The sequence below is a fragment of the Urocitellus parryii genome, chromosome 4 (assembly GCF_045843805.1).
Source record: "Urocitellus parryii isolate mUroPar1 chromosome 4, mUroPar1.hap1, whole genome shotgun sequence".
NCBI classification, from domain to species: Eukaryota; Metazoa; Chordata; class Mammalia; order Rodentia; family Sciuridae; genus Urocitellus; species Urocitellus parryii.
The window spans coordinates 134,870,442-134,898,334 of record NC_135534.1 but is presented as its reverse complement, the minus strand read 5'-3'; the positions used below and the strand labels follow the sequence as shown (position 1 = coordinate 134,898,334).

General features: G+C 38.2%; 1 protein-coding gene and 1 pseudogene across 2 annotated transcripts in view; one reads left to right on the top strand and one right to left on the bottom strand.

The window, feature by feature from the left end:
• LOC113186547 (guanine nucleotide-binding protein G(q) subunit alpha) overlaps nt 1-27,893 on the bottom strand; it is a 285,871-nt gene that overhangs the window by 98,706 nt on the left and 159,272 nt on the right. The gene's annotated exons all lie outside the window — the stretch shown is intronic.
• Nucleotides 880-22,400, top strand: LOC113186557 (peptide chain release factor 1-like, mitochondrial; annotated as a pseudogene).

The window sequence follows — 27,893 nt, the reverse complement described above, 5'->3', positions numbered from 1 at the left end:
TATGTAACTGGGCCATTGGATTCAATAATGCCAGAGATGCCTTGCTCTAACGATTACATATTTAAACAAACTGAAGTGATATTAAAATATTTAACCAGAAACACAAAAGAGCAGGGTCCTAGGCTTTCCTTGTTTCCTCATGTCAACCTTTGAGGGCTGCATGTCTTGTGATCACTCTGGGAACCTGGAGCAGAAGCTGTAATGGCATTGTTTATATTTTAACACTGGAGGGGCTGGGGCGTGTAGCTTGTTCTTTAGCATATGTGGGGACCTGAATTTGATTTTTTGCACTAAATGAATAGACAAACACTGGTATTGTGTTATCAATGGGTATTATAAGTAATAACTCAGTCATTTTATTCAAAACTCAGTATTCTTATATGAAAGTCAGAGTTGCTTACAGAGCTTAAAATAAAAAGAAAATAGATCCGGAGGCTTCCCAGTCTCAGGCCACCAATGTGGGGCCGGCTTCCATGGGGTGCTACTCATGGTCTATGGGCTGTCCGGGCTGTCGGACTAAGCTGCAGAAGCCTGACACTGGGGGAGCTGTTCACACTCATAGGACTTTAGGGACCTTTCTGCAGCACCAGACAAGGTCGGAAGCCCAATTAAGATTCAGGGGGCTGAAGTGGGTGGCCATAACCAAGTTCCTGAGCAAGAAGGAGCAGGAGCTGTGAGTGACAGAGCACTTGCTGCATGATAAGAATGAAGATTTCAGAAACTTTCAGCAAATGAAATAACTGTGTCAAAAAAAAAATAATAACTCAGTCGAAGCATTGGATTATCTTACTTTTGGTTCCCTCAGAAGAAACCGATAATTTTTCAAATGAAAAGAATTTGATCCTGGAGGTAACTGCAGTAGCTGAGGGTCAGGAGGCAATGTTATTTACTTCAGAGATATTCAATATGTATCAGCGATATGTTGCATATAAAAGATGGCATATTGAAACTCCAAAATACTTTTCAAGTGAAATCAGTGGCCTTAGACATGCATCTGCAGCATTGGTGGTTCAAAAGCCTATAAACACATGGAATTTGAAGGGGGAGCGTACAGAGTACCAAAGACAGAGAAGCAAGGCCACATTCAACTAGCATCGTGACAGTGGCAATATTACCCCAGCCCAATGAGATTAATCTGGTGAGTAAAACTAAAGATTTGAGAATTGATACTAAGTCAGTCAATGGAGCTGGGAGTCAGCAAGTAAATCCCACAGTCTATCCAGATCCCAACATGTGTTGTTTCTGAATATCAACGAGAGACCTTAACCGAAAAATAGAGAGATAGCTATGAAAAAGTTACATGCAAAGATGTACAGTATGCATCTAGAGGAAAAAACAAGTAGAAGATACAGTACTGGGAAGATTCAGGTTGGAACTAAAGGAAGATCAGAGAAAATGAGAACGTTTTCTATAGTACTGGATCACAGATCATAAAATAAACAAATCATTGCACAGTCTTGAAACTTTTATACAAGGAGATTATCTACTGTATGAACTTATACAGTCACTGAAGGACTATGCTCATTACAAATCTTTACTAGAAATTATTTCCTAAAAGTTAGGTTGGTTTGTTATTAAAGTATTAGCTTAGGAAAATTCTATAGCACATCAATTTGCGTACTCTCCAGTATTCTCTCCTAAAACGTTACAATTGGAAATAATATGCATATTCTTAATGTAAAATTAATATAGATTTCCCTCAATGCATTAGTAAAACATACATAATCATGACTGCTATTATAAATCTTGCACTCTTGTGTACAAAAAGTACATGAAGTCCTTTGTTTTACGTAAAATACTTTAAAAAAAATATTTTACATTTAATTTTAAGAGAGAGGGGAGAGAGAGAGAGAGAGAGAGAGAGAGAGAGAATTTTTAATATTTATTTTTTTTTAGTTCTCGGCGGACACAACATCTTTGTTGGTATGTGGTGCTGAGGATCGAACCCTGGCGGCACGCATGCCAGGCGAGCGTGCTACCGCTTGAGCCACATCCCCAGCCCAAATGTAAAATATTTTTTAAATAAATAAAAAGGAAACAGAAATTTCCATCCATGCTATCAGTGATATATATATATATATATATATATATATTTTTTTTTTTTTTATTTTTTTTTTTTATTTATCGGCGGACACAACATCTTTGTTTGTATGTGGGGCTGAGGATTGAACCCGGGCCGCACGCATGCCAGACAGGCGCGCTACCGCTTGAGCCACATCCCCAGCCCGTGATATATATTTTTTATTCCTCTCCTTCCCACCCTTATAATTCAATATTTTTTCAGGTAGCCATTCTGTAATTCCTGGCTTCCCCACAATAGAGTGAGTTCACCTGGCAATAAGGAGTACAAAGCATGAAGCTGTCCCCTGCTTTGCTCAATAGATAAAACATAAAAGTTAAGAACACATCTAACAACTATCTTGGTTTCACAAATCAGGAAAGTATTATTTTTGTTCTCAGTAAAATTCCCTGTCATGCAGCAACAACAATTGGAGCTTGAGGCCCTTCTCAACACAGCTGCAGTTCTGTTTATCAGTAGCCTTGAGAACCCAAAAGAATGAAGAGAGAATAGCAGAGAGGGGTGATGTAGTCTCTGTGCTCAAAGTGGTGAAGTCCACTCACCAGGCAGCTCTGGAAGCTTGTAAGAAATGTAGATCTCTAGGCCTCAGTGAGAATCTCCAAGTTAACAAGATCCTCAGGTGATAAGTGTAGACATCAAAATTTGAGAAGTGCTAATCAGGGCTTCTCAAACTTGAATATCAGCATCACCTGAAGAGCTATTAAAAAAAAAATCCTAGGTACTACCCTTGAACATCCTAATAATCTGGTTTGGGAAGTGTCTAAGGTATTTTAATGTTCCCCAGGTGGTCTACACTGAGAGGCCTTGGTCTTTGAAGTAGAGGCACATAACCATCCATGGGATGCAGGAAGAACCTATCAAAACCTATGTGTTTAGTCTGCAAATGAGAAAGATAACAAGTTTTGTTCTATTTAACGTGTGGAATAACAACAGCAGCCTCATCTGTCTGATAGCCACAAGTGGTATCTGAGTTCCAAGGGAAAGACAGGAGGTTCCTAAGGCGTCTTTGTGGCCAAATATCTCCATTAATCTCTCCCCAGTCAGGTGATTTACAGATTCTACTATCTAACTTAGTAGACTCTTGACAACAATTTATAATAAGAAGGGGAATAATCATGAAAATATTTTAAGCCATGAGGTTTCTTTTCTGATTTTAAGCCATGAAAGGTTTCTTATTCTTATAAGAATTGAATAATTTAAAGATAAATACACATTTTTCTTCTACGAAATGGCATGCTTTCCAAATATGCTGATGTACGTGCGTGCGTGCGTGTGTGTAGAAAAGAAACTTAACAAGCAACCTGACAGAAATTTTGTAAAAATAAACAATCTATTCCTTCAAGGCCCAACTTATGCTGTGAAAAAAGCATTTTGAAAGTGGATACCTGGAACTGTTTCCACAGTGATGTGATTTTGCTGTCAAAGTTATTGGAAGCTACTGGGGGGAAATCTATGCATAAGCTAAAGACAACATAAATCTTTTAGGGAAAAGTTTCAGTGGGGTTTTTAACCCATTTGTTAAACATGAAAAATGTAACAGCTTTCAATTTGTTGAATTAATAGCTAAGCTGTTGAATTAACTGGCATAAGCCAAGATGGAAATATACTAGCAAAGTTTCATTTAAAAACCTGTGAATTGGTGACAGGACTGACAATAAGAATCACAATTTAGTAAACGCACCCATGATGTAGTTCCTTTACAACTAAATATTTTGTGTGATGCTCCTTTATTTATGTTAAAAATCTTAAACTGACCTTAGAACCAGACCACTAGATTACTGTCACAAAGAAATAATATAACTTTTTAAAATAGTAAAATATTTTTTATATTACAAAGGAAACAAAATTTTTATCAAGAAGAATTTTAATAAGAGCCAAAATAACTTTTATGAATGTGTATGTGATTAAAAAAAAAAAAAAAAAAGCTTGGACCATACAATCTACCCTGGGGACTGTTTGGAGTAGTACACACCCCAAATCAGAAACTGGTAGAGAGGAAAGAAAGTTTGCATTGCTTATGGTAGACACTGATTATACCAAATGGGTTAACAGTGTACAAGGGGGAAGTGAGAAACAATTGGAAATTCTATCCTAGAGAGAACTATGAAGTATCTTTTCTGAAACTCTAATGAAGATTTGTTTGGAGATAAAGCATGAAGGTTTAATTGCTATAGTAGATAAGTATACATTTCACCAACTCAGAGAACCTGGGGAAAGATTTGTTTCACATTTTCATTTTCCTCAGGTCTCTCAAATAGTATGGTTTTTATATGGTAGTGCTCAACAGATGCTGCTAAAAGCAACTGTTGTCAGATTTATAATCCCAGCAACTCAGGAGACTGAGGCAAGAGGATCAAGTTCCAGGCTAGCCTCAGCAACACAGTAAGACCCTGTCTCAAAATAAAAAAAATAAACAGGGCTGGGGATGCAGTTCAATTCTAGTACCAAAAGTGGGGAGAGCAGGGAAAGCAATATATTTCGTGCAAAACCTGTACCATATCAGCAATATTATAGCAGAATTTATCTCCACTAATGTATCATAAAAATAAAAATCACTGTTCATATCACTGATGTTTTCTGATACATCAATGATGGCCAGCCACCAGGAAGAGGAACAATTATTAATTGGTATCACTGTATTATAAAAAGCCTCAATTAAATATAGCACAATGGAAAACTACTAGACAGTGTTCTGAGCACCAGAATACACCCACGTGCATTATGTTAAGAATTCTGTGTTTCATACTCCATATATTAATATTTGGCTTTGTTGCTGATTTACACTAAACATCTTAATACTGTGCCTATGGGATAAAAAAAAAATGTGATGTAATAGAAACTGGTATATGCAGAGTACATCCTCTCTGATCACAGAAACACTGTTCCTGCTTTAGTGAAATCTCACCCTAAAAATCAAATCTTTAAGGAAACGGATGAGCTACTAGCAATAAGTATTCATGAACATTTTTATGTATTCATATACTTTCTTTTCAGTTTTCTAAGAGTGTTAGGGTCTCATGTGACCTAAACTAGTTGTGTGTAATTGCCCTCACCAGCTCATCTCTCAAAATGCATTAAGTAGCAGAAGAATCCTCCACTGGCTCAATATCACGTGTTCCTCTCACCTGAGGTGCCTCTGCTCTGGGTTAACCGTACGAATATAGCACATGTAGGTCAAAGACATTCTTCTCCAGAAACTTAAACTCAACCACATCCCAGGCAACCTTTAGAGTATTCTTTTTTTCTTTTCCTTTCTATTATTTTCTTTCTCCTCTAATGTTTCTCTTTTCTCAACATGGGGCACAAAAACCTGAATTAAATTCAGAAAAAAATTAAATCTCATATTTCTCAATGTTCTCCATGCTGTATCCCTCATGTACAACTGTTTTACTCATTTTATTCAGAGTGTCTTTTGCTCCCTACTTGCTGATTTATACTGGGAAGGAATTTTAAAATGAACAAAGTAAATCTGGGCTAAGCTTTGCCTACCTATTTTATGTTCCTTAAATCAGATGTCCAGACATAAAGTTATTGAATCAGTTATTCATAAATGATGTGAATGGAAAGTTATGATACAGAATGAATATCCAGCTCTGCAGAGCTTGCATCCATGCTGAGGTGCTACACAGTGGGGCAGGAAAAAACTGACATGGGGATTCAGGCAAGAGATGCTTAGAGACAAAGTATATGGTACAATATTATTCTATCTGGGTTAAATGAGAAAACACAGCATCTATAAAGTTAACTTTAAAATGTATTTTAGAAAAGGACCAAGGAAATCTCTGAAACATGATCTTGAGAGTACTTGAGCCTAGAATAACAGGTAGGTAATCATCTGTTCTTCTTCATGTTAACTATGTATTTCCCAGATTTACTGACTATTTTTCCTCTAATATTAATTCCCCTATTATCTATGACACATTATGTGTGAAATATATTATTCTATTTAACATCTTCTAAGCATATACCTTGGTCATAGTGCTATGATAGTCACATTAAAAGATACAGAGATGCAAACAGTTATAAAGACATTCATGAAAAGGTATGCACAGAAGAAACTGGAGAAGAACATATCAAAGAAGGGTTCAATTAAACAGTATCCCCAAAATGCATACACTGGGAATATATGTAAATCTTCCTGGGAGCTATTCACATGTTCATTTCAAAACTTAAATCCCAGATGCCTCAGAGAAGGAAAGGAGGGGAGTGAGATCACCTTCTATAGTTGTCCGGCTAGTCACTGCACATGGCCCTCAGTCTAGGGGAACCGGGAGTGAAATCCTGGCTGCTGGTCAGGCATGCACAGGCTGGGTCCAGTCACAGCTTGGCCTTCTCTATTGTACATGAAGGCATTGCCCAGACAAAGTACAGGCCTGCAGGAAAGGGGCCAACTGAACCAGCTCACAGAGACTTCTCTGACTCCAAGATGCATTTTCAGCATGTGCTACACAAAAGAATAGCTAATTATATACTGCCTGATGCTACTCTTGTTTTATTTTATTTTTAAAATTAGTATTTCTTAGCCAGACTTTCCCTGAAGGCTAGTAGCCTCTCTCCCTTGGGCACTTCAATGCCTGGTGGGGACTCCTTTAGTTAGGATGAATGCCTACATTTCAGGGACCTGTCTGGCTCAGAAATATAAAGTAAGCAACTGGTGCGTTGATACCCAGTCACTCTAGAGAAAAATGTCTTGCTTTCTAGGGTTTTCTGCTTCATATCTCTGCCTGTGGCCATGTATAGATGTGAAACTGAAACTGTTATGTATGATATTCTAGGCTTAGTGTCTACTTTCTTGGATGCTATGCTAAAGACAAATGGGAAATAAAGAGGTTTCCTGTAACATCTTGCATCAACAAAGGCCTTGGAGACCAAGAAAGCAAGCAAGCTCTACTTCCTCTTTCTGCATTGAGCCTGGACATGCATACACTTATTTGTAATCCTGAATTCTACTGCTAAGCAGGCAATTTGCTCAATAAGGTAAATTGTGAATCATGTACATCCTAGCATTGCCATTCTTTCTTTTGTAGAAATAGTTTCTATGCAAGGAAAAGCTGATCCAATAGTTAAAGTATGAGAAACTTGGCTGGTCTAGAAAAAAATATTTTCTTCCAACATCTAGGCAAAAGCAGTTTCCAAAATTCCTGCAATATGAAAAAATTAAAACCACATGGAAAATGAGGTTAGGATTTTAGAACATAGAGGGGGGAAAACATTTTAAAATATGTAATAATATACTTATTACATGGGTATTGGGGTATCAATGAATGTCATCAGTTTTTGAAGTTGATTGTTAAAATTTTTCACTGTGTTAAAATAGTTGTACAATAATGACTTGGTATCACACAACAACTACACATTTGTACCTGCTGAAATAGAGCAGTTTGAGATTTTTGTCTTAGCCCTTAAATGCACAGCAGGTGAGCTTTGATGAAGGGAAGTTCTAACATTTGCACTTCCTCACTTGGCTCTCCTATGGTTTGCAACCATTTTCAAGAAACACTGGCTACTGAAAGATTATGATGCACAATAAGAACTTTTTGTTTGGTAAAGAATTTTTTAAATTGGAGACTATTCTTTCAAACTCGCCATGACTCCACCTATTTTTTTTTAACAGAACACTGCAGAGTTCTATTCTACATAATCAGCGAAATTTAACGCACCATATTCTGCAACCCTAGTTGATTTTAAAAACAATTGCAAGTTTTACCCTACAATTATTTAAAATGTCCTGAGGCAGTAAGATTCCTGGTAAACATGCTGGCAAGAGCAAACAGATGTCTGCAGGTACTGAAAAGATAGTGACTTCCAACATTTGAACATGATTAAAGATATTTCTTCCTGTGTACCTGGTAGTAAGGACAGTCCTCAGAAAAGACAAACACCACACCCACATTCAATCTATCTTTGGTTGTTGTTATCAAATTTGATAAGGGAGTAGCAACAGTGAAGATCTACCAGAAACCAAATAAGGGGCTTGGGGGAGGAGTTTTTTGTTTTGTTTTGTTTTGTTTTTGCAGTGCTAGGGATAGAACCCAGGGCCTCATGTCTGCCAGGCAAAGCCCTTCACCACTGAGTCACATCCCCGGTCCTGAAGTGATTTGAGTTTTAAGGTAACTACACAGGCATGTTCTGTCATTGTATTGGTTATTTGAGTTTTCAGATTCAGATTAGCAAGACAACATACAGAGTGATGTAGTAGTTCTCTTTTCAGTTGAGTAACAATTAAACTTCTACCAAAAATAAACCCCCAAAACAACTACATATTTACACAGTCACAAGTAACTCTTCAGACTAGAAACAAGTAATGAGGAAAGTAAACTGAATACTTTAAATCTGGTTATTTAAAATACTAGATAGACATATAATATTTTTTAATTTGTTCTAATTAGTTCTAATTAGTTATTCATGACAGCAGAATGCATTTTGACTCACTGTAAACAAATGAAGCACAACTTTTCATTCCTCTGTTTGTATGTGATACAGAGTCACACTATTACTGCAATTATACATGTACAGAGGGTAATAATATCCGTCTCATTCCACCATCCTTCCTACCTCCATGGCCCCTCCCCTCCCTTCACTTCCCTCTGCCCAATCCAAAGTTCCATTTTTCCCTTGCCACCCCACCCTCAATTATGGACCAGTATATATCAGAGAAAATATTTGGCCTTTGGTTCTTTGGGATTGGCTTATTTCGCTTAGCATGATATTCTCCAACTCCATCCATTTACCTGCAAATACCATAATTTCATTCTTTTTTAAGGCTGAGTAGTATTTCATTGTGTATATATACCACAGTTTATTTATCCTTTCATTCAGAAGGGCATCTAGGTTGATTCCACAGTCTAGCCAGTTGAATTGAGCTGCTATAAACATTGATGTGGCTGCATCACTGTAGTATGTAGGAATATAATCTTATAGTGCCACTCTGAATCAAAGTAGATAAAATATTATATAGTATAAAGATATACCCTCCCCCCATACATATTAAGGACAAAAAAAATAGCTATCTTTGATTAAATATAGATATGTGCCAGGCAGATACAGTTATAAGCATGTTATATATAAAGCTATTTTATGTTTACAATAATCATATAAGGCAGGTACTATTATTAGCCCCATTTAAGCTCAGAAAACTGAGAGTAGGAGGTGGATGGTTAAATAACTTGCCCAAGGTCACTCAGCTTATAAATGGTACAGCCAAGATTCAATCCAGAAAGGCTGGCTCCAGAGCATCTGATATACTAATCAAATTTATGGATCAAAAATTATTTGTGTATGTTGTTTTGTTTTGTTTTTTTTTGTGCTAGGAATTTAACCCCGGATCTTTAGCATGCTAAGCATGCCTTCTACCACTGAACTACATCTCCAGTCCTATGTATGTATTTTAGATGAAGAAGCTGAAGGTGGTAATTCTAGGTTCTTGGCATAGTGGGAATATTTCCAAAAGTGACTGCAAAACAGGCTTTCTAGCAAGACAATTTTAAGGTATTAAAAAAAGAAAATGAAATGAAAGAAAAAAAATAAATACAAGATCTGAACATTCACTATTATAAACTTATAGCCAAAATAATCAATCTAGGCAGGTGTATTTGGAGAAGTGTGGTTGAATATATGAATTGAACAGAAGCTATCAGGTATAGTAAATTATGCCTGCAAACCTTTCCCTACGTTTTTCCCTCTAAAAACCTTTATTTCCTAATCCCCATGATAAAGGTTCCCAAAACCTATCAAAGCTTTCTCCTCTAATCACAAGAAAATCCAAAATTATTTCAGGTATTCCTGACGATGTGACTTCATCAAATTCTTGAAGTTAGAATTAAGTGAACAAGTGTCAGGATTTCTTAGTACTCACTGGACTTTCACGAAGATTCTTTAGAGCCCAGAAAACATTAGTGTTTAGACAATGTAATTCTGTATAAAACAATGTTTTATTTCTTCTTATAAATTATATACCAAAACTCTAGACAGCAAAAACAAGGCAAGTTACAGGGATAGAAATATTATTGCCCTGTCTTCTAAGTATCAATGCCAGAAGACAGTGGAGCAGTCTACAAAGTCAGAAGAGAACTCACCAAAGATTCTCAATAGGCAGGAGGGCATCTACCATGCTCAAAACTACAAGATGTGTAATTAACTTCAAATTGAGAAAAGAACTACTAGTACATACTGTATCTATTAAATACAAAAGTAATGAAATATAAACTATCATATTTAGTTTATATATATATGCTATTACTTTTAAACTATTTAAACTGTTTGCAAATCCTACATCTGCACAAATAAAATTAAATTGCAGAAATCGTATTTACGAAATACACTGTTAACATTTATCTTGATGATATAAAAAACAGTGAAAGCTATCTTGAGCAAAAAGAAAAGGAATAAAGGAAGAGGCATTACACTACTTCAAAAGATATTAGAAGCTGTCGTAATCCAAACACTATGGTACTGGCATAAATAGACACACAATGAAACAGAAGAGAGGGCCAAGAAGGCAACCCATGCATCTATGGCCAAATGATTTTTGACAAAAGTGCTAAGAACATGCTCTGAGGAAAGTTCATTTTTTTTTCAGTAGTGGTGCTGAGTAAATGAGATACCACATGCATAAAAATAAAACCAGACCCCTTCTCTCACCATTTACAAAAATCAACCCAAAATATAGTGAATAATTAAAACAAAACAAAAACTACCATCAGAAAACACTGGGGAACTGCTTTAGGACACTAAAATGGGCAAGCACATTTTGAAGAAGGCTTTAAAAGCTTAAAAGCATAGGAAATGAAAGCTAAAACACACAAATGGGATTACATCAAACAAAAAAGCTTCTCCCATGGAACAAAAGAAACAATGAACGGAGTGAAGAGACAACCTGCAGGATGGGAGAATATATTTGCTAACTGCATGTGTGACAAGGGGCTAACAATCCAGAATATATAAGAAAATTCAAAAACTCAAAAGCAAGAAAAGAACCAGATTAAAAAATGGGCAATACAAATAGACATTTCTCTAAAGACATACAAAAGTCCAACTGATACACATATATAAAAATGTTCAACATCACTAATTATCAGGGAAATGCAAATCAAAATCACAAAGCAATATTGCTTCACCCCTGTAAAAATGGCTAACACTAAAAAGACCAAAGATAAGTGCTGGCAAATATAACTTAGTACAGCCATTATGGAAAATGGTATGAATGTTCTTCAAAAAAATTAAAAATAGAACTACCATGTGATCCAACCACTGGGTATTATATTTAAAAAAGTGAAATCAGTATGCTAATGAAACATCTACACTCCCATGTTTATTGCGGCACTATTCATAATAGCCAAGAAAACATGAGCAACCTGGGTGAATCAACTGATGTTTAAGAAAATGCAGTACATGTGCGCAATGGACAATCATTAGTCATAAAAAATAAAATCCTGTCATTTGCAGCAACATGCATGGAACTGGAGATCACTGTGTTAAAGTGAAACAAGTCATGTACAGAAACAAAAGTGCCACATGATGTTGCTCATATGTGGAATCTAAAAACGCTGAGTTCATGGAAGTTGTGAGTAGAATGGTAGGTACCAGGAGCCAGAGAGAGGAAGGGAGGGAAGGAGGGATGGAGAAAGGTTGGTCAATGGGTACTAAATTACACTTATACAGGAGAAGTCCTGTTGCATGACTGCACAGCAGGGCAACTATAAACAACAATGTACTGTACAATTCAAAATGCTAGAAGAAAAGATTTTTAAAATTTCACCATAAATAAATGGTAAATTTATTTAACCTGATTTGAACATTATATAATATACACATATATAAAAGCATCTCATGTTACCCTATCAGTATGTGTTCAAATTTTGTGCACCAGTTAAAAGTGAATTTTATAAAACAGTGATTATACTCAGTGAACTCTTAGGTGACTTTTGCTTTTTAAATTGATAATTTACTAGCATTTTCTGATTTATCTATAAAGAACTGTATTACATATGCAATTTAAAATAAATGTACAAGTTGAAAATAGAGCCCCTCAAATTTTCACCAGCTTATAGCTAACACTTTAAATGGAAATTCTGAACAGATGATTTCTAGATAGTATTTGTGACTCTGAAGAGAAACAAAAGCTCTATAAAAGAAAGCATTAGTTTCTAAGAGCTGACTTCATGAGATGTGCAGACTAAGCCAGGTGTAGTGGCTGTACCCCAGCACTTAGGGAACCCTTGAGAACCAAATTTCCAGAGCAGCCTGGGCAACATAGCCATATGCCTCTAAGAGCATGAGAGTGGGGAAGGAGGGTTTCAAGGAGAAGGAAGGGTAGGAAGAGAAGGAGAGGGGAGGTGGGGGAGAAGACAGGAGACATGTGCACTGAAATTGCAAAGCAGCCCATGAATTACCACAGTGCCTTCTGAATCATGTGTTATCTAAAACTAGAGGTTAGACTTCATGGATGAAGATCTGTAACACCTCATCAGTCTTGACTTTTACAGTAAAATGGGATGGTCAACCCAAATTATCTTATTTCAGAGAATCCTTGATCAGCTTGTTTGGGACTAAGATAAATAAGAGTTGATGTGTTGGCTTCTTTACACCATAACAAAATACCTGATATTTAATTTTAAAAGATAAAAATGTTTATTTTGGTTCACAAACTTTAGAGATTCTACTCTGTGACAGATTGGCCCCATTCCTCTGGGCCTATAATGAGGCAACCCATCACAGTGGGAGCATGTGGTGGACCAAATCACTCACCTCATCATCAGGAAGAAAAAAAAAAGAAAAGGAAGAGACCCTTTGTGGGTACCCTCCCATAACCTAAGGATCTCCTCATAGTTCCCACCTCTCAAAGGTTTTACTACCTCCCAACAGCATCAATCTGGGGATAAGTCTAGTTTCTAGAGACATTCAAGATTCAAATTATAGATGTAACTTCTGCTCTTTGATTTCACTTCTCAATTTTATTCAGAGAGATTGAGCCACAAAAATCATGGCATTTTCAGGTAAATGGATGAAGTTGGAGAAGATAATGCTAAGTGAAGTTAGCCAATCCCCCAAAAAACAAATGCTGAATGTTTTCTTTGATATAAGGAGGCTGACTCATAGTGGGCTAGGGAGCGGGAGCATGGGAGGAATAGATGAACTCTAGATAGGGTAGAGTTGTTGGAGGGGAAGGGAGGGGACATGGGGTTATTAATGATGGTGGAATGTGATGATCATTATTATCCAAAGTACAGGTATAAAGACACAAATTAGTGTGAATATACTGTGTATACAAACCAGAGATATAAAGGAAAAAAAAAAAAAAAGAATGAGCTATCAGGTACCCAAAGTCCTGGGCTGAGCATACTAAAGAGAGAAAGCAAAGGAATCTGATATTCCAAATTATAGCCTTCATACTCAGGCTAAGTATGGTCTAGGACTCCCTATTTTATTTGACTTCATATGCAGTTTAAATATTCCTTATCTGAAACTTCCTGGGACCAAGAAGTGTTTCAGATTTTTGGATTTTGAAGTATTTGCATGTACATAATGAGATATTATGGGATGGAACCCAAATCTAAACATGAAATTAATTTGTTTCATATACACTTCATATACATAACCTGAAGGCAATTTTATAAAATTTTTAGATAATTTTGTATATACAGCAGAGTTTCATGGCATGGAATTATCTACTTGTAGCACCATGGCAGCACTCTAAAAGTTTCAGAGTTTGCAGTGTTTTTGGATTTCAGATTTTTGGATTAGGAATGTTCAAACTGTAAAGGTTTCCCAGAAAGGGTCACATTTCACTTCCCAATATCTGCTACCCTAAATACTAAAATCCTCCAGGGACTGCTGAGGATATAATGCCAGGCTCACATGATTGATGCCTGCTCTGAAACATCTTGTGCCATAACTTGACTAAAGCTCTATGAATGAAAGAAAACCAGAGGCCTGGAAGGTTCAGTTTGGATGGCTAGAATTGGCTCTACTTGACATGGAGAACATCTGGTTAGATTTTGGTGTATGGCACAGGTTTTCTACTTAGAACTAATTTACTCAAGAATGCATTAAAAACTTAAATGTTAATTCCCAATTTTACAATAAGGGTGAAAAATACAAAGAACTATGTATTTAATTAGATAATTAACCTCCAAAATGCCTTTCCTAATACTATAGCATGTCTATGCCTAAGTTATGATGACAGAAGCTTTTGTTTTTAACACTTCTGAGATTTTTGAGAAGGCCAAGTTCAACTTTTGACTGTCTGTTTTATTTTCTTCAGTAGTAACTGAAGAGCATAACCTTTGCAAATGACTCAGTGATTCATCTTTAATTCATTTTTCCTGTCTGGAAACCTGGACATTTTTCTCTGCAAATGCTCAAGTAGTCCATGTTTCATTTTTTAAGAAAATGTTACATTTCTTTCTCTGTCATTTTGGATGCGTAGTGCACTTAGTAATTGGCTAACTGAATAATGAGTTTTTTAAAACACAATCTGGGGATATAAAAGAATTCATGTACTTCAAAATCAAACATTACATCCTGTAAAAATACAATGAATAGATTAACATGCAGGTTGGTTTAAGATATTATTTCTGCTCTCATTCTTGGATTGAGTGTTTGGTGCAGTTAAGTGCATCTGATTGTTTCATAACTTTTCTATGTTATATACAGTTTTATACTTGAATCAATTATTTTAAAGCAAAAAGGTACACTAAGTAGATGAATTATAAGCCTTCTGCTATTGATTACACAGTCTGGGTCATGAAAACATATTACCCTTGAGGGAAGAGATTATTTGGATAAAGAGTTAGATTTGGCAGGGGCAATTCCTTTGTCTTTGAGCCTATGGTCACAATTATATTCTTCTTTTCCCTTAGGGAGATCACTGGAGAGAGGAACAGGAAGGCAGGCAGGGAAAACAAGCCAAACTGGTTACTCCTGAGTACTGTTGCACAGTGGTGGAAGCAGCAGAGCTCCTAATGGTGGTAGCTAAGCCCATGCTACTACATGTGGACCCCAGGCATTCTGTCTCATTCATGCATGTTTTTAATTTTTTTAAAAAAATTTTAATTTGTTATATATGCCAACAGAATGCATTACAATTCATATCACACATACAGAGCACAATTTTTCACATCTCTGGCTGTACACAAAGTAGAGTCACATCTTTCGTGTCTTCATACATGTACTTAGGGGTAATGATGACCATTGCATCCCACCGTCTTTTCTACCCCTATGCCCCCTCCCTTCCACTCCCCCTCCCCTTGTTCCCTTTGCCCTATCTAGAGTTCATTTAATCCTCCCATCTTCACCACCCCCCATGGGAGTTTATGCTGACCTATAGAAGAAGAAAATAAAATAAAACTCTGTACACATAACACACAGAACCTTTCTTAACGGCTTTATGGTGAGAGACTAGCATTAAAAATAGATACCGGGAGCATTTAAATAAAAATTATCCAGCATCTCACACTGGAGTCAAATTTTGCACTGCCATTTCCTATGAGGGCAAATGGGAGGGGAAAACGGTCCAAAGCTCTCAGCATATATTTTAAACAGCATGGCCCCAGAGAAATGATTGGCAATGGAACAATCATCATTCTGCAATTTTCACACAATAAATTGGGCAAAATCACTGCAATTTGGTACAAATGTTCTTTTCAGATATATTTTTTCAGAGAAGGCATTACATTTTATTCTAATGTTCCTTTTCCCTCTTTGCCTCCAGCTTAGCTGCATCCTAGAATTTTTACATAAACACTCTCTATAATAATCACTACTTATTATTTGTTATAGATTTATCAAGATTTCATCCTGACACATTGTTTAGTTATTATAAATAATTAAACACATAAATTAGTAAGTGAAACAAACAATACAGAAACTATACCATCTTTTTAAAAGACAGTTTGGCATTGGTAACATGAAATACTCTGTCCAGGCACCATCCTTAATATTGAAGTTTCATTTTTAAAAACAAGGAGAAACTGAGTCATTAGCAGGTTCTTGGTAGGAATGCTCAGTGGTTTCTTGGTGAGGCAAAACCAGTCTATTTCTGTTTTCAAGTTGGGAGTGCCCTCTACTGCCCAAAGCATGGCTTCAATTTTGCTTATCAGGGAGCTTTGTATAATATATGCCAAATTATTAACAATGAATCTAGCTTTTTTACTTATCTGCAGGTGTATATCTTAGTAATCATTTAAGGACTTTGTGGCCTGGGAGTTCAATTTTCCATAAATCACATCCCCCGGGGAAACACTCTGTCATAAGAAATTATATTAGGTTGAGCTCCTTACACTGTCTTTCCTCTCACAGAGTGGTATCATCAGAGCTGCAGCATCCCCCAGCCTACTCTGTCTTCCTCAACTCTAGACCTGATGGTTCTTGGGAAGGGGCCATATTATCTTCTGCTTAACTTGTACTGGGATAGAGGTACAATTAAGACTGCAGGCTCTAACCACAGTGAGGAAAGCTGAATTAAAAACAACAAGCTTTAGTTCCTCTGAAGTTTGAGTTTCCTCTTTAAGACCTGATCAATTCCAAAGGTACAGTGTAAGCAGAAAGGTACAGACTCAACAAACAACATTCCTTGGCTAAGAAATTGAGTCTAATTCTCATCAAAACCAGTTTAGACATGCTATTGGTATGTCTGGTAGAAAGAAATCTGTTTAATATTTGAAGATAGAAATGAACCTTGTTTTAGAAGAAACAGTATTTCATACTTCTGAGTTCTACTTGCTATATATTGGAGATGCTTTGTTGAAAACTGCCTGGAAAAGTTAAAAAGTATATGCCATCCCATGTATAGCATGCTTTCCAAGGTCAGTGGTTCTGAGACACTGGGACATTCACTTGGTTCCCCACAGGCTGCTCTCCCTAAGGCCTTGGGATTTTCTGTCTTAGCAGGATACACTTCCTGTGGTGTTAGAGACCTTCAGAGAAATGGCCCAAGCCAAACTGGCTTTTGGACTCTTGGAGTATCCTACATCTTCTACAAGGTTCTGATGGGTATGTGTGCCTTTTGTCAGGGTCCTAGAAACACTAGATGTAAGCTCAATGCAAAGATATCCATCACTGGAGACATCATATTAAATTAGGGCAATACCAGTTTAAAAAAAAAAATCCCCATCTCCTCATTTGAACTGAATGGGTTCCAGTGACAGACAGTGAAGTCTTTTGTGCTCAAAGCTTTTACTATGGATACCTGCAGAAAGAAGTAGGCAGAAGAAAAACAAAAAGTATGTGTGATTTCACTGTATTTTCCCTTAATGTATTACTGCTATTTCAATGCAATTTGAGTTTTTTAAAACTGGACTGTACTAAGGGTAGATATCATTATCTAAGGTCAATACAACCCATCCTTACACAACAATGTAGCACATGAAACAAGATGAGATTATCTCCCTGATCTTTCTGGCCTGCTTTCCTCCTCATGAAGGAGATGAGAGAATGGGTCATGTAGATATCTGAGGGAAGACAGTACTAGACAGTCAAGACTATTAGGTGGAAGGGAGGCTAAATTGTTGCAGGGACAGCAAGGAGGCTGTGGAGGCTGGGACTGAGTGAATAAGTGGGAAACTGTTAAGGTGCCTTTAAAGGCCTTTGCAGAGCAGGGAGGTGATGTCCCTTGAAAGAGTTTTCTTTATTCTTCATAGAGAGTCCATCGAAGTGATTCCCAGATAATTGTGTGATGATTTTCTTGTTGATGAAGAACACCAGCTGTAGGTGCTGATAGATAAGAATCAACAAACAGGCGTTGAGCAGAAGCCTAGGTGGGAAGGATGCTGATCTGGATATAATGGTTTGGTGCATTTGCCATGTGAAGTCAGAAGATACCGACCTTAGGTTAACCATTTATTGTGGAATTGATTTTCTAGGTGTAAGTAACAGGAAATCAATGGGGAACCTAAAACACACATATATAGATGAACTTGCAGGTCGCTGTGTAATTTCTTTTTTTGGGGCACAATTTGAAAGGCTACATAGGCATGTTTTCTGCAAGGGGTTATGCCATAGCTTATTCATCAGATTTAAACCTAAAATCCTTGAAATCCATTTGTAGTGCTCTCAGGACCCTTAATTGAGGGCCTAGATGAGTCTATAGCTCAAGGGGCACCTTACGTGTGGTTTCCTTATCATGCTAGGATCTCCCTAGAACTCATAAAATTCTTGTACTGACCACACCCAAATGGCAGAATACAAATGGTACCAAATTACTCTCCTGCATCCTGCCAGATAGTAAAGGGGCACCTCTCCCAGAACTAGCCTCATATCCTTTTAGTGGGAACTATAAAGATTCCAGGTTTGGGGGTTCCTTGGGCATGAGAAAGAAAACCAACCTCAGGTTACCAAAATATCCCCTGCAAATATGTGCACTGACTTAAGGAAGCTCCTTAAGCCTTCATCTGGCAGAAGATAATGAAAAGTAGCAAGGACTTCTCTAAAAGAATGATCCCTCTCCTGGTTTAGAGGACAATACCAAGGCAAACTGATGTGTGTTTTAACAAGAGACAAAGGCACAAGAATAAACCATTAGTCTAATCGAAAGATTCCAGATCTAAGCCAGCTAAGGTAGATCCCCAAAATTCTGAAAATCAAAACCACTGGAAGAAACTGAAAATGGAAGATGCCAACTGGAATCTCAATATGCTATCTGTTAACAGTGTGCTCTTGGGAAAGCTATTTAACATCTTTGAATTTACTTGTATTTTTGTTTTTGTTTTGAACCAGGGATTGAACCCAGAGGTGCTACACCACTGAGCCACATCTCTAGTCCTTTTTTTTTGCATTTTATTTAGAGACAGGGTCTCAATGAGTTACTTAGGCCTTGCTAATTTGCTAAGTTTGATTTTGAACTTGCAAACCTCCTGCTTCAGCTTCCCAAGCTACTGGGATTACCATGAAACCCTGGGGATAAAGTGAGGTACTAGATAGGCAAGTGTTTCTAAACTGCAAAGTGCTATCTAACATGATTTTTTTTTAATGTTAAAAGAATGTGGCTAGTTAGAATCATAAGTCAAAAAACTCGAAGTTTTAAAACAATCCATTTTTTCAAGAGTTCTTGGTTATAGTACTTGTCAGAAGATCTAAAATGGTACTTCATTTCTCCTTCCACTGGTAATGGCTGTTTCTTTGTAATGAGCCAATGGCAAGTGTTGAACTCCAGCTAGAGCTTGGCCTTCTTTTTTCAAAAAATATTCTTGGTGATGAATTCCTTCACTGTATTGTTTCATTGTAAACTTTAGATGAAATAATGGAAATTCCTTACAATACATCAAGCATTGAAAAGAAATGCACATTAAAAGTGGTAAATATACACAGAACATGTTAAAAAGAGTACTGAGTCCTTTTGTGGATTTTTTAAAAAATAGTTTCCTTTGAGTAGGATTATGTGCTCAAAGGAACCTCCAGTCACTTGAAGACACATAATTTCACATTCACTAAAAGGTTTGAATCCATCTTTCTCTTGCAGTCTCACAACCATCCCTTCATAATGGAGAAGATGAAAGAAACAAAGACACTGGACAACTTCTCAAGGTATGAGCAACTGGGAATTGACAGGCACTGAGTGGTATCTTGGGGGAGGTCCAGCACAGGGATCCCCAGGGGTAGAAAGGTTGAGGCCGGCAAGAGGGTCCAAAAAATGTCATTGTCAACTATAGGGTATCCTATGTGCTTAGAATGGGGGCTGTGCTTCAGCAGAGAAAGGGGAACGTGCATGCATGTTTATTATCTTTCAGAAAATGGGACACACGTCACAACTGCTCAGTCACCTGAAGACATAAATCAGCTATCCACTAGCAAAATGCATGTCATTTGGCCTCATGTCAATGTGCATAATATGATTTTTTAAAATACTGAAAGAGCTTCCAACATTAAAAATGGGAAAATTCCCCCATTAAAAACCCTGACTTCTGCCTTCTTCTGAAAAAAAATCAGGAAATGTGTGACAAGTCAGGGCCTGCAATTCCACAGGGTAAGAGTTGGCTGAAGTGAGTAGCAGCTGCTCTCTTTCAAGGGGGACACACTCTCCAGTCTGCAGCTATTCATCAGTCCCTCTTAACCCAGCCCATTCCACTCACCTGCAAAAATTTGAGTTGCTTTTTCCCAGCTAAAAGAAAAAGCTGGTTAAGAAAGGCTGATTGTGATTAAAAGATGGGAGACAGAGAGAGACAGCTCTCTCTGAAGGGGTGAGATACTTATGGGTATCCAAAGGGTCCAAAGAATCCTGAATAAATTCAGATAGGTGAAAAGATATCCCAAAGTGTGAGGCACAGAGAGAGCTGGCTAGAAGGGCAAGGAATGTCACAGAATGGGTAAGGGATTGTTGAATTGTTTATCATCATATTTACTCTCAAGTGCAACGGAGTAAAGCACATGTCCTTTTTAACCTAGAGTGAACAAGGCCTAATTATTCAGTAGAGAATGGTATCCTTAGAGCCTAATATAATAACACTTTTAGGACGTGGTCTTTAAAGGAGTCATTTCCTCTTCCATCTCCTCCTGCCCATTCCCATGGTGTTTTACTTTTAGACTCTCTTAGTAAAACACTTCTACATGCATTTTCTTTCACCTAATCCTCAACCACAATTCCATTAGCTGGACTAGGCAAATGTTATTATCTCAACTTATAGGCAAGGGGGCTGAAGCTCAGGAACCTTGCCAGGATAGAATTTGGATGGGAATGGAGTTGACTTTTGCCAGTACAATCCATGGCCTCCCCACTTCCCAACAGTCACCCCCAAATGACCCATCCTCCTGAAAGAAGCACTGTACTATTTCAGCTTTCCTGGAACTGCAGTCGCTGAGATACCACCCATGCCAGGCTGGTAGTTTAGAAGATTTTTTCCTTACTAGGATAATCTTTCTCTGAGCAAATCAGTCCGCCACAAGTTTGGTCAGCCTGCGAGTTTGGTCAGTTATGTCTAGAAACATCCCTTATTTGTTCACTAAAGTCCTGCAAATATTTTGGCAAATAAATTCAGAAAGCAGGAAACACTAATTATTAGGCAGAGACAAACCCACAGTAATAAAATAAACAACAAAGTGCCTTTTCAGCGCTGCTATTCAATGTCCCTTCCTGTTGCTAGTGCCACGTAAAACACCATGGGAATGGCCAGGAGGAGATGGAAGAGGAAATGACTCCTTTAAAGACCACGTCCTGTGGGCAGAGTGTTGCCTTAGGATTTGCTACAACAGATATCAAAAAGGAAGGGTGGGTAGTAGAATATGGCAGGGAGAGAAAAATAGCTTAAAGGGTGGGGGAGGGAGTCCCCTTAAGTACACTGTTTAGGTGGGGCACTTACAATTAGTTCTTTAATGATGAACTTTTTTTTTTTTTTTAAGGCTTGGGAAAGAAAACTGGGGAGATTTAAAAATAGGATTTGCCCAACTAGTTGCCCACACCTGTGAACTAGGCCATTGTCAGGATGAAAATCTGTGTGGGTCCACATATATGATTGTGCATTCTGTCTTATGCAAAGGTACACACAGTGAACATCACGATCCTGGGGCCTGAGAGCCAGTTGGCATTCTCTTCACTAAATTGGGTGCCTCATTGAGCCAGAAAGCAGCACCCCTGTGTAAGGTACCTGCTCAGGGTCCTGGGAGGCCATTGTTTTCATTAGTATAAAGGCCCTCTATGTGTTAACAGCAGTCCTGGGCTAAGGTAAGGGTTTGCCCATCTAAGCCTCTGTCCCTCTAAGCCCATGTCATTGTAGATGTTAGGTAATATAGCCATCTTGAATGCCCTGGATTTGAGAACCAGCCATATAGGAGGACCCTAGACAAATCACATAAGGGATTTTTCTGCTTTACTGTCTCCATCCTGAACAATGTACATCCTGTTTCCTTAGGGCCACTATGCAGCCAGTGCCAAAAGTCTCATCACAGTTATTTTTCCAACATGGTCTGATAACATTTTCCACAGAGATTTTATGTATATTAAAACTACATTCTTCTTCCTCATTCAAGTTGAAAGTGAAGAATAGAGATAATGATGACCTAAGATGCAAAGTCCTCACAGGCCCACTTGATTAGGGCAGCTTGCACATCCCAAGCAAACTGCATACTTTCATGTGTCTGATCTCAGATCACTCAAATGGATTGTCAAGCCATTTCACTCTAGTCTTACCGTGCAATTCTCTTAACAAGCAAACCCACTGCTGGCATCTTTGAGGCAGCATTTCAAACCCCAAATTGGCTTGTTTTCCCCAACAGACTGCCAGGATACAGATTCCTGGCCAAATGCAGAAAAGCTGGCAGCTCACTACTTCTTCCAGAGCTGGCCTGGCCAGGGCAGTGCCGGAACAACTGGTCTCACTACCTTCTGAGATGACAATTAATTAGTGGTGGGAACAAGAAGCAGTCTATCCAGGGAGCTGAGGCTTTGCCCTTCTGCAGGCTGTGGCATTGGCCTCTCACCACAGGCAACGCCTGCATCACAAGTTGCACTATGGATGGTTTCTGGCCTCTCTTAAGGCAGTCTGGATGGGGCTTGAGGATGGAAGACCTTCCAGAGAGTTCTTTGTTAGAGAAAAATAAAAGAAAATACTCCAACCACATTAAAACTCCAACTTGGAACCAGAGATAAATATTCAGCAGCAAAATGCAATGATATGTTAGAGAAGGCACCTATCTTGACTTCATAAAGAAAAAGAGGACAAATGTTTCATTGAGAAATGTCTCAGCGTGGCATGAAAAGGAATGTGTGGTGACAGAATCTAGCCCCATTGAGGAGAATTCAAGCTCAGTGACAACATCCTCAGCATGCTTTATTAGGCACGAGTACCAAGAGCATTGCTCAACACGCCGTGAATGAGAACTCTGAGTCACAGAATAGCACCCCCCCACCCCCCTTGCTCTAGCCGACAGCAAAGGACATCACTTATTTAACTGTATAAGAGGATGACTGATGACTCCCAAGGGTTTTCCAGAAAGGAACATAATATCTCACTGCAGGGATGGGTGAATTAAAACACAAAACTCAAAACAAACATCCTAAAACTACTTAAAAAAATAGAAATATGAATAGTCTTTAGCAAAGATTCTTTAGACTTCCTAACGTACCAGTTCTCCTAAGCCACAATCACAGCCTTGATATTGGGGTGGGCTGGGAGTTCAATTAATAGCCATGTGGAGCACTTTTGGTTTAACACCGATTCCACAGATCCCTTACCTACCAGCGCTTTCCCTTCTTCCAGATTAACTGAATGGAAATGGTGCACCACACTGGCTTTTCTACCATTTCCTGCCCTTTACTGTCACAATTTATCTTCCATTTCCACCTAATCAGATGCAATAGCCCCATATCAATTCTTTTCTCACTTGCCTTCTCTGCAGTTCTTGATGATACTGACCACTCTAAAACTATTTTACTGTGATTTGCTGATACTGCTTTCTCCCTGTTCTGTAACTATCAACAGCACCTTACTTTTCACCTAAATATCAGGCCAGTACTGCCAAATGTCTATTACATTTGATGGCCACAGGCACCTTCTATCCCAACAGGTCCTAACATATCCCTCATCTGCCTGCCATACTCTACAACTCCATCAGAGCCAATGGTGCCTCATTCATCAATGCACTTCTGCCAAAACTTAAAACTTTTAGTTCCAGCATCCCCCACTTCCGGTTAGTAAACACTTATTATCCAATCGCTCTTTTATCGCTCATTAATTCCCTTCTCTCCATCTCCTCTCCATGTCCTTGAATCTAGAACTCACGCTTTTCTATTTGGGCTATAGCAACAGCTTCTGTAATTATCTTCTTGCAATAAGGAAGGTCTCTCCTAAATTCATGCTCCCATGCTACAGGATTATTTCTAGAGAGCATAAAGTCAATGGCACTGTCACCTGCCTAAAACTCACCCACAGCTGCCCACAATCCATAGACAAAGTGTTTCTCAATGGAACCTGTAGTACTTTCCAGTCTCCTCATTCCTCACTTCCTTGGCTCTCTAATCGCAGCCATTTGGACTTTAGTTCAGTTCCCCAAACCTGGCAAGCCTGTTCAGACCTCCACACTTTGTCCTCAGGTTCTCTTCCTTGCATGCCCATCTGTAAAAACTGCCACATGCCCTTCTCAAACCAATTCAAACGCCTCCCACTTCTGAAGCCCTTAATGATCCTCTCCAGGCCCCTTCTCCCACCATCACTTTGCATCTCTTCACTCCCAACAGCATATGGGGCACACCTCCACCCCCTCATCTATCTCAAATGGAGTACATAAGTTCCTTGGTACAGGGACCACCACTTTTCCTTCTCCCTTCTCAGCTCCTAATGAAGTGTTTGATGCCTTGTAAATATGTTTAGTGGAAGAGAAAGAGAAGATGTCACTCTCTCCCTGACCTTCAGAGGTGTGTGGAATTTCATATCACATCTTTCCATACAAACTTGTCTTTATAAATTTACACATATATACTTATTTTACCAAACAAGGTTGTTTCCAAGATGAGGGAGGAGAATCCAGCCAATTTGTATAGTGGCCTAAAATCTGAGAGGAAAAGACTGGGAGCCAGGTTTTTAGATAAAACACTGTTTTCTCACTGGGGTTCTAGCTTAGTGGTAGAGCACTTGCCTAGCACATGTGAGGCACTGGGATCTATACTCAGTACAACATTAAAATATAAATAAACAAACCACTGTTTTCTCTCAGTGTTCAACAAAAGCTGTGGGGGATTGATTAAAGCTCCTTCAAAGCATGATACCCACCATGTAAGATTTGCCTCCTTCCCTACCATAGAATTTAAAATGTTCTATGATTAAGTCTTCTAATACATGCCATTTTATCACTGTTCTGGGTAGTTTTGCATGGGGAGCCAAGATCAGCAAACACAGTTAGACTTGGGCTCTTAGGTCATTCTTATGCTCACAGAGGGCCCAGAAAAGAGATGCAAATTCAGTGGACCAGTGGAGACTGTCTTAACATCACCCTTCTAATTGTTCTGCTTTTGATCTTCTCTCCCTCCAACCATTTGTTGCACATCTCTGCTCTAGTAATTGTGTTCCTGCCTGTCCCTCCTATCAGTTTCAATTTGAGGACCCCTTCACTATACAGTCCCATTCTGAGGGTTAGTTTTTACAAATGCTGGCAGCCACACATCGTGGGAAATTTGCTCTGCTTACTTTAATTGTTCCTGCTTTACTTCGTTTGCTGCAAAGGTCCCTTTTCTCTCAGCTCCATCATTTTCTAGTCTCATGCAATGAACACCCCATTACCAACTGAGCCAGCACCTCCCTTTCGAAATATTGTTCCACAGGAAGGTTATTTTTTATTTTTTTGGCTTAAAAGTTTTTCTCTCCAGCTCTGGGTAAAAATCAGCAAAGACTCTTGTTCTTAACAACTAAGTGCTTAAGTAAACCGAGCAGGTGCCAAAGTCAATAGGATATGGAAAACGATTTTTGCTGCAGATTATTTGTAATGGGGATCAACTGCTGACATAGAATAAGAAGTTACACTTGATGAAAAAGAACATGAAAGAGGGAAAAGTGCCAAAATTTCAAAACACAGGGGGTAGGGTTGATTTGCCTGTACGCAAGTCCTTAGGCAGCACAGAGAAGAAAACACTCCATTCTGCCCTACCTGTACTGTTGCAGATTCCATGTGTTTCTATGTCACCTGACTACTGTGCCCAGTTAGGACAGTCCTGTCTTTGGACACTCAGAGTGCCAGGCACAAGTGCCTCAGCCAAACAAGGAGGAAAGGGATGGGGTGTGATAGTGTAGAATAACCATGGCAACCTGTAACCAACCTGCTCTGCTTACCAAGACCCCAGGGCCCCAGGCCTGCTGAAAAAGGTGTGTGTAGCTATTGCTTTCACACCCCAGCTGTGTGATCTTTCACCCACAACAGCATTTAAAGAACTGGCTCTCCTAGCCCTTCATGGCAATGTAAATTTACACCCAAGTGCACACACACTATCTCTTGGAAGTATCCCTAATCCTCTTTGGGGGCAATGTGACTCCTTGCACAGTGTTCTTTCTCCTACTTGTGTCCTTTGAAACAGCACCTTTTGAAGTCAATGTCTAATGAGGAAATCTCACAGTTTTATATTTACAATTATATTCCTGGCCTTGAATTTACAAGTAAACTTTCTCTAAGGAGCTAAAAGACCTTGACACCAATCCCTCATTAGTACATGGATGGCAGGATGGAGGTCACATCATCTTAATTTTAGCAAGAAGAAAACAAAGTAAGGTTGAAGAATACCCTGACAATCAGTGGTAAGGCACAGTGCAAAATAGCAGCTCTTATAGAACATACCTTCAAACATCACAAATGAAGAAAAGAATATCTTATTTTCCCCTTCTATAAAAAGGGATGATATTTTAGAAAAGGAAAAGAGAGAGAGAAGAGGGTAAACAAGAAAATTAAGGAAAAAAGTACACTATACACCCTTTTCTTCATGGGTCTTTTAATCCAAAAACAATGTGTCAGCAGTCAAAAGTCATATCTGGCTGGAGTTAGGTTACCATGTGGCTGTTGAGTACACTACTAAATTCTTACTTCCTCATCTGACAATAATTATCTTAAAAGGACTTATAGGGCCTAGATGAAACAGCACATATAAATAGTACTGAGAGAGTGGAGCACAAAATGCTTTGTGGTATATTGTTGTTGTTTGTTATTATTTACATTCCTGGAAGAATTTTCAGAGACTGACTTTGGTGAATATCAGGATAAAAACCATTTGCCATGAAAGCAAACCAAGGAAACCACTCTCTTTAAGAATTCCATAATCTTCCTGAAAGTACAAATTGATCAGCAGCATCACAGTGATTCTTGATTTGGGGCCAAGCCCTGAGTGATCATGATCAACTAGCAATTTGGAAAATAAACCTAAGATATGCATAACCATATGTCACAGATACAGACATACTAGGTATAGTACAGAAAACAGCTACTCCTGTGTGTCCTAATATTCCATTAAATTTCAATTTAGGATCTTTGTGAAATTACTACAAAAAAATCAAAGGCACCATTTCATCAGAAAAAAAGCAATTATCTTATATCCACCCTGTCCTATTTCTAAGAATCTTTCCACTGTTACATAAACCACCTAAATGAATTTTGGAGCGCCTGCAGGCAAGAGGACAGATCGTGCTGAAATCTGTTGACATGATAATGACAAGCCATTGCTATAGGGAGAAAATGAGTTATGGGTTCAAACTATTTTTGAACCTAAATTAGAAGAACCTCTTTTTGATTTTTATCCTGCAACCAAAGATATAAAGCCATTATTTCATGTGGGTCATATACCTCCCTTATATTCTGTGTATTTTTATATCCATATACCCTGTCTATTCTAAAATGTAGACCCATAACTATATAGTATTGGGGCCTAAGGAGTGAGCTTCTAGAAAAGTACTCAGTTTTGTTTGCTTTTTTTAGCCACTTTTAGTCCAGAGATTAATGTGTTTAAAGGGTTGCTAAAGAGGCCAAAGCTAATGAACACAGACTGTCTCATGAGAAATAAGAACTGATCACCTTAAGTTAAACCTAATGGAATAATTTACAGGTCTACATTTTTATTTTGCTTGCTATACCTGTTAATGAGCTCATTATCTCTTCTTTGTTTTTTCCTCTTTAACCTCTTTGAAATGAGGTCTATACCACTTGAAAACATAGAACATGTTTACCATGGAATAAAAATCCCACAAATAAATATGCAGAAACAAACATGATTAGTCAAAGCAAGAAAAGATATGCCATTGCTGATGATGCTCACCTATTAAAACATTTAACAGCAAAGAAGCTAGGTTTTAGTTTCGCTGTGGAACTCAATTTCACTACCTACCTATAAAATCCAATAAAATGAACTCAAAAGAAA